Raw genomic sequence first — 10,834 nt, 5'->3', positions numbered from 1 at the left:
CTGCCCAGAGCCAGGCCACTGGAAACGGAACTGCCCTGCGGGCTGAAGGACTCTTGATTTGAAGTACTCGCAGACCCTGTTGGTCCTAAGTTGAAAAAGCCCTTCACTCTGCCTGGCTTACAAAGTAACCACCACCATCAGGAGGACAGTCTAGGGTCAATAACAACCAAGGCAGAGCTGTAAATTTGATTTTAGAGAGGCCACCTGTTCAATTAATGAATCGTCTTTTGTTTTGGACCCCGTGCATTTAATCTGTTTATTAGATTTGCTTGCTCCAGACAACAAAATTGTAGATAGTCAAGCACATGAAACCTCAAATAGAGACAGTTTCTGTGATCTAGTGTTGCAGTACCCTCAAGATGCCATATGCTGGAACCCTGTCTTGACCATGGGTCCCTACTCCTCCCCTCCTCTGCTTGAAGATTTCAGCTCTCCAGTCCTCATCCAAAACCCTGACAGCAGCCAGGGTTTTCAAATGCAGAGGGAAGAAATGAGGGATGCCAGAACTAGAAGTAGGGCAGACTAAGTCCATCCCACGGCTCCTTACCAGCATGTGCACACTAACAAAATGGAAGCATTCTTTCTCTTTGGAAATCAGGTGTATAGACAGGATTCTTGCTTTCCTAATTCCCACTTTGTCCTCATTTCAGCCATCTTTTCCACCATGTGCAATGTCTCTAATCTTTCCTTTTGTCCTCATAATTATAGTGTTCCTATTTCTGCAATGTATCTTTAACTTATTTCAAAGGTTCTTGCAGAAACAAATGACTACTATATCCCAAGCCATCATGCAGGAACAACACAAGACTTCTCTTCTTCATCAATCACTTCTTGAGTATGGACCCTCGCCCTAGGTCTATGCCTAGTATCATAAAGAAACTGGTGCCCATTTCCTTATCTATACTCAGAGTCAGGATTGATGGAACAAAGACATAGACATAAGCCTCAGCCATTTCAAGTTTCCTGTTGTCCTTGCCTTTCAAGAGATCAGTTCCATCTTACATCCCGTATGGTTCCCTAGCTCACTCCTGCATTGTTCCCCAGGTTTGGAAGCCAGTGGGCCAAACTTGAAGAACCAGTATGGAGAAGCTCATTTCTGCCTACTGCCTCACACCTCCACCCCTAGCCCACTTAAGATATACAAAAGCCAGCCTGGCTCTGTCACGTGTTCAGTCTGTTAGTATGATGTCAATTCATAGACCTCTGCAGATTTCTTTTCTCTGAATAAATTTGCTCTGGCTGCAAGTTCATTTTCTGTCTTATCTCTGTTCTACTCTATTTTCCTAATGATATAAAAAAACCTGCTAAATGATATCTAATACCAACCATGAACTTACTATTATTTGTCACACAAATCAAAAAGTTGAAGAATTATATTGAGGTGAATTGATGGATAGGTACTAATTGATGTATGTTTTCTTCATTTGTATTTCAAAAATTTAAACTGTAATCTTGACTGTAACTCCATTTATCCACATTTTAGCACAATTAATACAAAGACATAAAACTAAATAAGGACAGAGGCAGTAGGAATTCAAAACTCATCCAATTAAGTTGGTATCACAGGGGAGTTTTCTGTTAGAATACAATAGGAAAAATAGCATTTAAGGATGTTTCTCTCTTTCTCTCTCTCTTTCTCTCCCTCCCTCTCTCTCTCTCTCACACACACACACACACACACCTCTGCTGGGGAGAAAAACACTTTAATGCATCTTAGTAGTGTGACTGACACTTGGCTACATTTTCCTGCCACTCACAAATAATGAGGTTAGAATTTCTGTAGAGTATTTGAAGATAAAAGAAAAGTACTCTGTAGGGTTTACTTCCAAGTGTGAGATGTGCATGCTTAAAACCTCAGTGATGCATCTTAAAAACGTTCTGAAATTTATTTTGAAATAAGAAAATCAATCAATTTAAATTATGATCACTGATTAAAGAGAAGTGATCATTACCATGACCGTTATTATTTTAGAGGGGTGAAACATGTCTAAGGATGGAAGTGTGTCTATAACATGCAGACTTTCTAAGAAATAGTTGCAAAAGTGGGATTATTATTGAAAATGTAGTGAGACTTTCAGGAAAATAAATGCTCAGGCTATGTCAAACAATTGGAAAGAATGAAAGAAATCAACATATTAATTTGTATATTTAAAGATTAAAAATACTATAAAATCAATGTATACTGCAGGACACCAGGTGTTGTTGAAAACAATCACCATGTTATTCACAGAGTAAGAAAACTTCATGGTACTGACTCAGAAAGCCCTAAGTAAGCACACAGAATAACGTTCATTTGAATGGAAAGCTAGTCCCCAAACAGCAAGCCCAGTGTTCCTCATCCCCTTAAACCATCTATTTACAGCAACATTCCTAGGACTGCAAAAAGACTTCAGTAAGGCTAAGATTACCACCATGTCTTCAGATTTTCAACCACATGATATTGATTTTAATGTATATTTGTCCAAATCTCAGCATTAACATCATCATAAATAAAAAATCGTTCATTATTTTCATATTTTATGATTCTTATTTTGATCTAACATATTCAGATTTATATAATGCATTTATTATTTTAGGCATTTTGATAATACAATAAAAGTATGATACTGATTTTTATAATTTTTGCATTATTAAAATACTAGTAAGTGATGATTATTTAAAGAGATACCATCAATAAGCAAATTGTTTGGTTAGGTTCTGGTTAGTCTATTTTCCCTAAAATATTTTTGCTAAATAAAATGAACAAATGTCTACCAATTATAAGTAAAGATGTGATCTCTGGCTTTATCCACTTTGTGCTTTTATAACACAGGATGGTAAAGAAAAGAGGTTTATTGAGCTCATGTTTCTGGTGGCTGGGGAGTCCACACAGCTTTGCCCTCGTGCAAGCTGAGACAGCGTGGTGAAGAGCTACAAGCATCAGCCATATGCAGAAGGAGGCAAGGATGTGGGGTGGGCTTTCTTTTCTAAAAGTGTGCTCTCATTAGAACTAATACAATCACACAAGATCTCACTCACAGGAATTAATCCCTTCCAGGAGCTGTGTCCCACAACTTAACTATATTCATCAAACCTCCCCCGCCCTGCCCTGTTAAAGATTCCACCACCTCAACACCACCAGATTGGTGACCAAGTTTGTGTCACATGAACCTTCGGAAAACAAATCCAAAGTATAGCAATCTGTATATTTACGAAAATTAACTTATCATTATATAAAACTAATTTAAAGGCAGAAGTAGTTGTTGGTTATATTCCCAACAAACTATTGTCCTGGAACATATACTACATGTGAGTTGTTCTTGAAAAAAGTAAATATAATATATAATCATCATGCTAGTTATTCATAGTTAACTGTCTAGGTTAGTGAAATATAACATTTGAACTACTATGATTTGATACTTTAATTAGGACCATTAGATCATATGAAAGGTACTGTCTAGCGCACTTGGGCCTCATTCCTTTGTAATCATAACCTCTACTCTACCACCAATGGCTCTACTCCCAACCTGTGTGTACTGATGGTCCTCTTCCCCACTTAATGCTGTATAATTGGTCAAACCTGGTAAATGCCACTCTTAGGATCATTGGTTACTATCCTCACTCTGTCTTTTATGACCTTGTCTAAATATGAGCAGAGTCGGCAAACTTGGAAGGCTTCCATAGCCTTGGCAACTCATGAGGACAGCCTAGGGTGGTTACTGGCGCCATAAACTAGAGTATCAATTTGTTGGGTCAACAACAGGAGCCACTGTGCACTTGCTCCTCATGTGGGATCTCTGTCCTTAATGTGCTGTACATTTTGATTTAATGCTATAACTAGTACTCAAACAGTATGTTTCACTTTGTGTTTCTATGTGGGTGCAAACTGTTGAAATCTTTATACTAAATTGATCTTCTGTATATAAAGAGAATTGAAAATGATTCTTGATGTATATGGAAGGGGAGAGGGAGCGGGAGAGGGGAGGGTTGCGGGTGGGAGGGAAGTTATGGGAGGGGGAAGCCATTGTAATCCATAAGGTGTACACTGGAAATTTATATTCATTAAATAAAAGTTAAAAAAAAAGAAAGGTAGAAAGTATCAGTAAAGTACCATTTTTAGTTAAGGTAAGTACTTGTTGTAAGAGTTCATAATAAGGAGCATCAACACAAAAGCTTTCCGATAAAATGTAGGCTATACACTAGATCATAGTGATTTCTATAGATTAAGGTTAAATAAAATACAGCTCTGAATGCTTTGGATTAAAAAATAAAAACAACAGCATGAATCAGGCATTTAAAGTAGTGGTTAAAAAGCCTCTATCTCATGTCAGAACACATTGGTTCAAATTCTGGTCCAGGTTCTGACTCCAAATTGCTTTCACTGCAGACTGGGGGGGAGCCTCACTGGTGAATCACTTCAACCCCTTGTCTGTGGAAGACACGGATTACATTTCTATATTCTGGTTTGAGCCGCTGCCCAGCATCAGCAGTTGTCGGCCTGTTGGAATGAATTAGTGGATGGGAGTCCTATCCTTCTGTCTATCTCTCTCACAAATCATATCCATCAACAATTAAGCACAATTAGTAGAGGTCAGTAGAAATAACAAAGGGAAAAAATATAGTTGTTCACATGTCAATAACACAGGTTTCAGATAAAATTCAAATTTAGTGACAATAAACTTTCATATCATCCTTTTAGAAAATTTAATGGACATGACTGTGGTACCAATGGAATATTATAAGAAAGCTTTATAAATTAAGGTATAGCAATTCAATGGTAGCCAGATATATCCGCTCTAAATTGATGTAGTAATTATAATTTTATAGAAATGACAAATGTGATTTTTTTAATCTTGCCTATGTACCCCTCAAAAAAAGTCCAATAATTCACCTGCAACTGAGCTTGCTGGTTATAAGAGGACAATTACTTGAAAATAAATATCTGACTTTAATTTCAAATGGAAATTTTGAGGATGGCGCTATGGTGTAGCAGGCGAAGCCACTGCCTGCATTGCTGGCATCCCATATGGGTGCCAGTTTGAGTCCTGGCTGCTCCACTTCTGATCCAGCTCTCTGCTATGGCCTATGAAGGCAGTAGAAGATAGCCTAAGTCCTTGGATCCCTTGCACCTGTATGAGAAACCCAGAAGAAGCTCCTGGCTCCTGGCTTCGGATCGACACAATTCTGGCCGTTGTGGCCCTTTGGGAAGTGAACCAGCAGGTGGAAGACCTCTATTTTTCTTTCTCTGCCTCTGTGCAACTCTGCCTTTAAAATAAGTAAATACATTTTTTTTAAAAAGGAAAAACAAGAAAACATCATTTCATCATCATGATGGAAGAGGCATTTAATTAAGTTCCACACTAATATTGGTATCACCTTATACAAAAGAGTCAAATACTCAAAAAATGTTTATTTATAAATAATTACATTCAAAACAGTTTATGATTTTTAAAGATGTAATAGCAAATAAGCACATATCTTGAAAAAATCATGTGAGGAAAGGTTTATGAGAGGTGACTCACGTAAGACTGCCTGCATTGTATTCTAACCCCAGCACACAGCTTCCTAGGAGCAGTGATGATGTCTCATAGGGCTGATTCCTATCATCTACATTGGAGACCTGGGTGATCCTAACTCCTGGCTTCAGCCTCAGCCTGGCTGTCATCACTGATGGCATTTGGGATAATGAACTAGTGGATGTGGATCTTTTTATATATCAGTTTGCCTCTATTTCCTTGTCTGTCAAGTAAATTTAAATTATTTAAAAGTATTGAGTGATCTGAACCTAAGAGCTTTTAGGGTGCAATTCATATAATTAAAGTTCTATGACACGTGAGTCACTCTTTAGATGTATATGACGTATATTATCTGCTCCAACCTGCACTACAATGCAATATTTATCTGTGATAAACCTGAAGCTTTGAAAGGTTATTGACACAAAATTAGTAAGTAGAAAGTCTGTAAAATCCCCAACTCCAGATTCTTTGTATAATATGTACATTCCTTTACATCTTCAGATTTATTAATATCTGTTATCAAGCTACACATTATAAAGAATTATTTTGCAAGTGGCAGTCTTCTGATGCAGTAGCTTAAGCTGCCTCTTTTAACACCTGCATTCCATAACAGAAGGCTGCTTGGAGTCCCTGCTCCTCTACTTCTGATCCAGCTTCCTGATAATGTACCCAGAAAGGCAGCAAGTGATCGCTCAAGTACCTGGATTCCTGCCACCCACATGTGAGACTGGGATGTTGTTCCTGGCTCCTTGCTTCAGCCTGGCCCAGATCTGGCTATTGCAGCCACTTGAGAACTAACACATAGACTCTCTCTCTCTCTCTCTCTCTCTCTCTCTCTCTCTCTCTCTCTCTCTCCCTCTCTCTCTCCCTTTCCCTCCCCTCTGTCATTTGCTTTTCAGATAAATTCATAATATTCAATAAAATTGTTTATATGGGCACTTCCTTATAGAGAAGTATTTCATAAGGGGAGAAGGGATTTATGAAATAAACTATCACATATGTCTATGCTTGCCTTCTCTAATACAACAAATTTGAAACAACATTGGCTTTTCTAGAATATCCCAATTAGATGCTCATGTATGTAGTATGTGGTATAACAATAGGAAATGTCCCCCTCCACCCAAGGAGAAAGACTATTTTATTTTCCCAGCTTACATAAGACATGTGTCTAGAATGTTAACCTCAAGAGATCCAATGCAGAATTTAGCACAGGTTTTAACTTGAAAATAAAGTGACTGCAGTAGCATGTGCTATAAAATATCTCTTTAATAGTCAATAAAACTGGCAAGAGTCATTGCTTACTACCTGATAGCTAGTAGGCTTTCAAATTATAGAATTCATTTGTCACACTCCACTTAGCTTATCTATAACTTTCCAGCAAGAAATGCCATCTTCAAGCAGTTATTTTAATGGGTGAAGGATCAAATGCTAAAATAAGAGGTAATAGAAAGGAAAGTAAAAGGCAATTATATCCTGTCTCTTCAGGCAGAAATGGAGATCACCTGGAGGAGGAAATCTGTTTTATTAAATGACTTTATTTAAGTTAATACATAAAGACATAGGAAATAAATAACATTCCAGTAAATGTAGACCTGGTTCAGATGTACGTGTGGATTACGCCTTTGTGGTGGGAGAGAATATTTATTATAGCTAGTCTAAACCAGTATGCAGAGAAAGCACTGATCATCAAGATTCACTGCAGCAAATCTCCATTTATATAGAAATGTTGAGGCTCACTTACTACTTAATTGTACTAAAACAAATTTGCTAAAATTTTCACTCACACCTTAAATCATACTAATATGTATCTTTTTTTATTAGAAATAGTTGCTGTAATATTTAAGTACCTGGAGATTCTATACACTTCTTAGAGTAATTTTGCCACTCACAGGATGTACCATGGGGTAAACAACAAGGTTGAGAAAAGAAATCCTTAACCAGTAACTGTATGCTTTGTTCTAAGGTCCAATTGAGAACACTTTTGAGTGGCAGTACTGTGACAAAGTCATCTCCTAATGATGAAAAAAAAAATCACTTTCAAAGGGGTCAATACCATACTAATGTAGGCAGTGGCAGTGAGGGAGGGAATTTTTTTTTTTTTTTTTTTTGTCATTTTGAGACACTGCCCAGAACAAAGATGGGTGAATTACTCAAAATAGATTACTTGTGTATGACAGGAAAAATTTAATAGACTCCTCACTTTGAATTTGAATTTAGACTTTTAATTTTTTTTTTTTTTACAGGCAGAGATCCGAAGCCAGGAGCCAGGTGCTTCTCCTGGTCTCCCATGCGGGTGCAGGGCCCAAGGACTTGGGCCATGCTCCACTGCACTCCCTGGCCATAGCAGAGAGCTGGCCTGGAAGAGGAGCAACTGGGACAGAATTCGGCACCCCAACCGGGACTAGAACCCGATGTGCCGGCACCGCAAGGCGGAGGATTAGCCTATTGAGCCATGGCGCTGGCCGACTTTTAATTATTTACGTGTATATTACGTGTCAAAATAGTTGCTTCGAACTAAACACGTTCGTTGTATTTATCTCATTTTATCATTGTATTTATCTCATTTATTTTTCAAAACTCTTACTCGTGTTTATTTCCACCAATTCCATTATGCGGGGAAAGCTTTTTGCTTAGTGTTCCTTTGAGTAAGGACTTCTGGGTCTACTTAACAGGACGTTTTCAGTGTCTAAAATTCCCTCAACATGACAAAAACCATTTCACTCACAGTTACCTAAGGACAAGTGTTTATTTCCAAAGACCTGATTAGCCATGTATGTTTTTTGAGGACTTTGGTCATAGGGCTCTTATCTCTTGGCCTACTCAGCCCTAACAAGGGAAAGCAAGGAACTGTAATAATGAATGAATGAAAGTGACTCATAGAAGATTCTTTAGATTTTCTCATAGAGAACAAAAGACACAAAAAGGTGTCTCAGTGCAAGGATGTGTGTGTAGAATTAGAAACTGACAGCCTTAAAAAACGTAAAAAGAACACTGAAGCTAGTCTCTTGCCCACGGTTACCAAAGAGAACATCCAGGAAGGAGCTAGATGTGTTGTTTTTACTGACCTGACTAGACTGATTCCCAAGTCCCTTGTCTTTAATTTTATAAGGAATTTATCTCACTAGCTCATGAGTCTAATGAAAAGACAGAATACAGGCAAAATTATTTTGCTTCTTTCAGAAATCACCACTATCAAAAGCTAGCAATGCCACTTTCCTCTCACATTTTCTAATTATCATCTGGAATCTGTTTTTCTCCTAGATAGAAAGACAAACAATTATGCTTAGTTCATGAAATGTTTTTTCCATAAATTTTTGTTCTAAAATTTCTGTACTAGGTTGGTGGATTTCAAATTCACACATTGAACTCTGCTTACTGATTATAAATGAAATAATTTCTTAAAAATAAGGTGAAAAATTCTCTCCTCCCTTCAGAGAAAGGTACCTCCTTTTTTGATGACCTGTTCTTTCCACTGGGATCTCACTCGCAGAGATCTTTCATTTAGGTAATTTTTGTTTTTGGCAGAGTGTCTTGGCTTTCCACTCCTGAAATACTCTCATTGGCTTTTCAGCCAGATTTAAATGCCGTAAGGGCTGATTCTGAGGCCAGAGTGCTGTTTAGGACATCTACCATTCTATGAGTCTGCTGTGTATCCTGCTTCCCATGTTGGATCATTCTCTCCCTTTTTTATTCTATCAGTTAGTATTAGCAGACACTAGTCTTGTTTGTGTGATCCCTTTGACTCTTAGACCTATCAGTGTGATCAGTTGTGAACTGAAATTGATCACTTGGGCTAGTGAGATGGCATTGGTATATGCCACATTGATGGGATTGTATTGGAATCCCCTGGCACATTTCTAACTCCACCATTTAGGGCAAGTCCGATTGAGCATGTACCAAATTGTAGATCTCCTCCCTCTCTTATTCCCACTCTTATATTTAACAGGGATCACTTCTCAGTTAAATTTAAACATCTAAGAATAATTGTGTGTTAATTACAGAGTTCAACCAATAATACTAGAACAAAAAAAAAACTAAAAGGGATAAAGTATTAAATTGCTCATCAACAGTCGGGACAAGAGCTGATCAAGTCACTGTTTCTCATAGTGTCCATTTCACTTCAACAGGTTTCCCCTTCCACTTTGACTATGACCTTGTCTAAATATGATCAGAGTCGGTGAACTCAAAAGGCTTCCATAGCCTTGGCAACTCATGACAACAGCCTAGGGTGATTACTGATGCCATAAACAAGAGTGTCAATTTGTTAAGTCAACAACAGGAGCCGGCGCCGCGGCTCACTAGGCTAATCCTCCGCCTTGCGGCACCGGCACACCGGGTTCTAGTCCCGGTCGGGGCACCGATCCTGTCCCGGTTGCCCCTCTTCCAGGCCAGCTCTCTGCTGTGGCCCGGGAGTGCAGTGGAGGATGGCCCAAGTCATTGGGCCCTGCACCCCATGGGAGACCAGGAGAAGCACCTGGCTCCTGCCATCGGATCAGCACGGTGCGCCGGCCGCAGCGCGCTACCGCGGCGGCCATTGGAGGGTGAACCAAAGGCAAAAAGGAAGACTTTTCTCTCTGTCTCTCTCTCACTGTCCACTCTGCCTGTCAAAAAAAAAAAAAAAAAAAAAAAAAAAAAAAAAAAAAAAACAGGAGTCAATTACTCCTCATGTAGGATCTCTGTCCTTAATGTGCTGTACATTTTGATTTAATGCTAAACTAGTACTCAAACAGTATGTTTCACTTTGTGTTGCTATGTGGGTGCAAACTGTTGAAATCTTTGCTTGATATGTGCTAAACTGATCTTCTGTATATAAAGAGAATTGAAAATGAATCTTGATGTGAATGGAAGGGGAGAGGGAGTGGGAAAGGGGAAGATTGAGGGTGGGAGGGAAGTTATGGGGGGGGAAGCCATTGTATTCCATAAGCTGTACTTTGGACATTTGTATTCATTAAATAAAAGTTAAAAAAAAAGGTGAAAAAGAGATATCAAATTTTCTTTATATTTCTCACTTGTATCTTCAATAACAGTTTAAATTATTGTTTAATATTTTTTGAGCACCTCAAAATCAGACTTTATTAATTTCAGTGAGGTGTATGTTTTTGGCTAATGTATGTCATGTATGTTCCTTTAAACCCATCTGTAATGTATGCTATATGATACGATTCACTCCTCTGCATGCTCAAAACACTCAATGAAGAAAATATACCTATAATTCAAGGAACCTTCAAGATGACTTATAATCAAAGAAATAAAGCTTTAGAGCTTCTCTCCACATAATTCAAAGGCAAATTACACATTTAATATTAAACTTAGGTTCTTAGACATTCATATCATGAAGA

The sequence above is a fragment of the Lepus europaeus genome, chromosome 8 (assembly GCF_033115175.1).
Source record: "Lepus europaeus isolate LE1 chromosome 8, mLepTim1.pri, whole genome shotgun sequence".
NCBI classification, from domain to species: domain Eukaryota; kingdom Metazoa; phylum Chordata; class Mammalia; order Lagomorpha; family Leporidae; genus Lepus; species Lepus europaeus.
The sequence above is the reverse complement of the archived record's forward strand: the minus strand, read 5'-3'. Positions refer to the sequence as shown.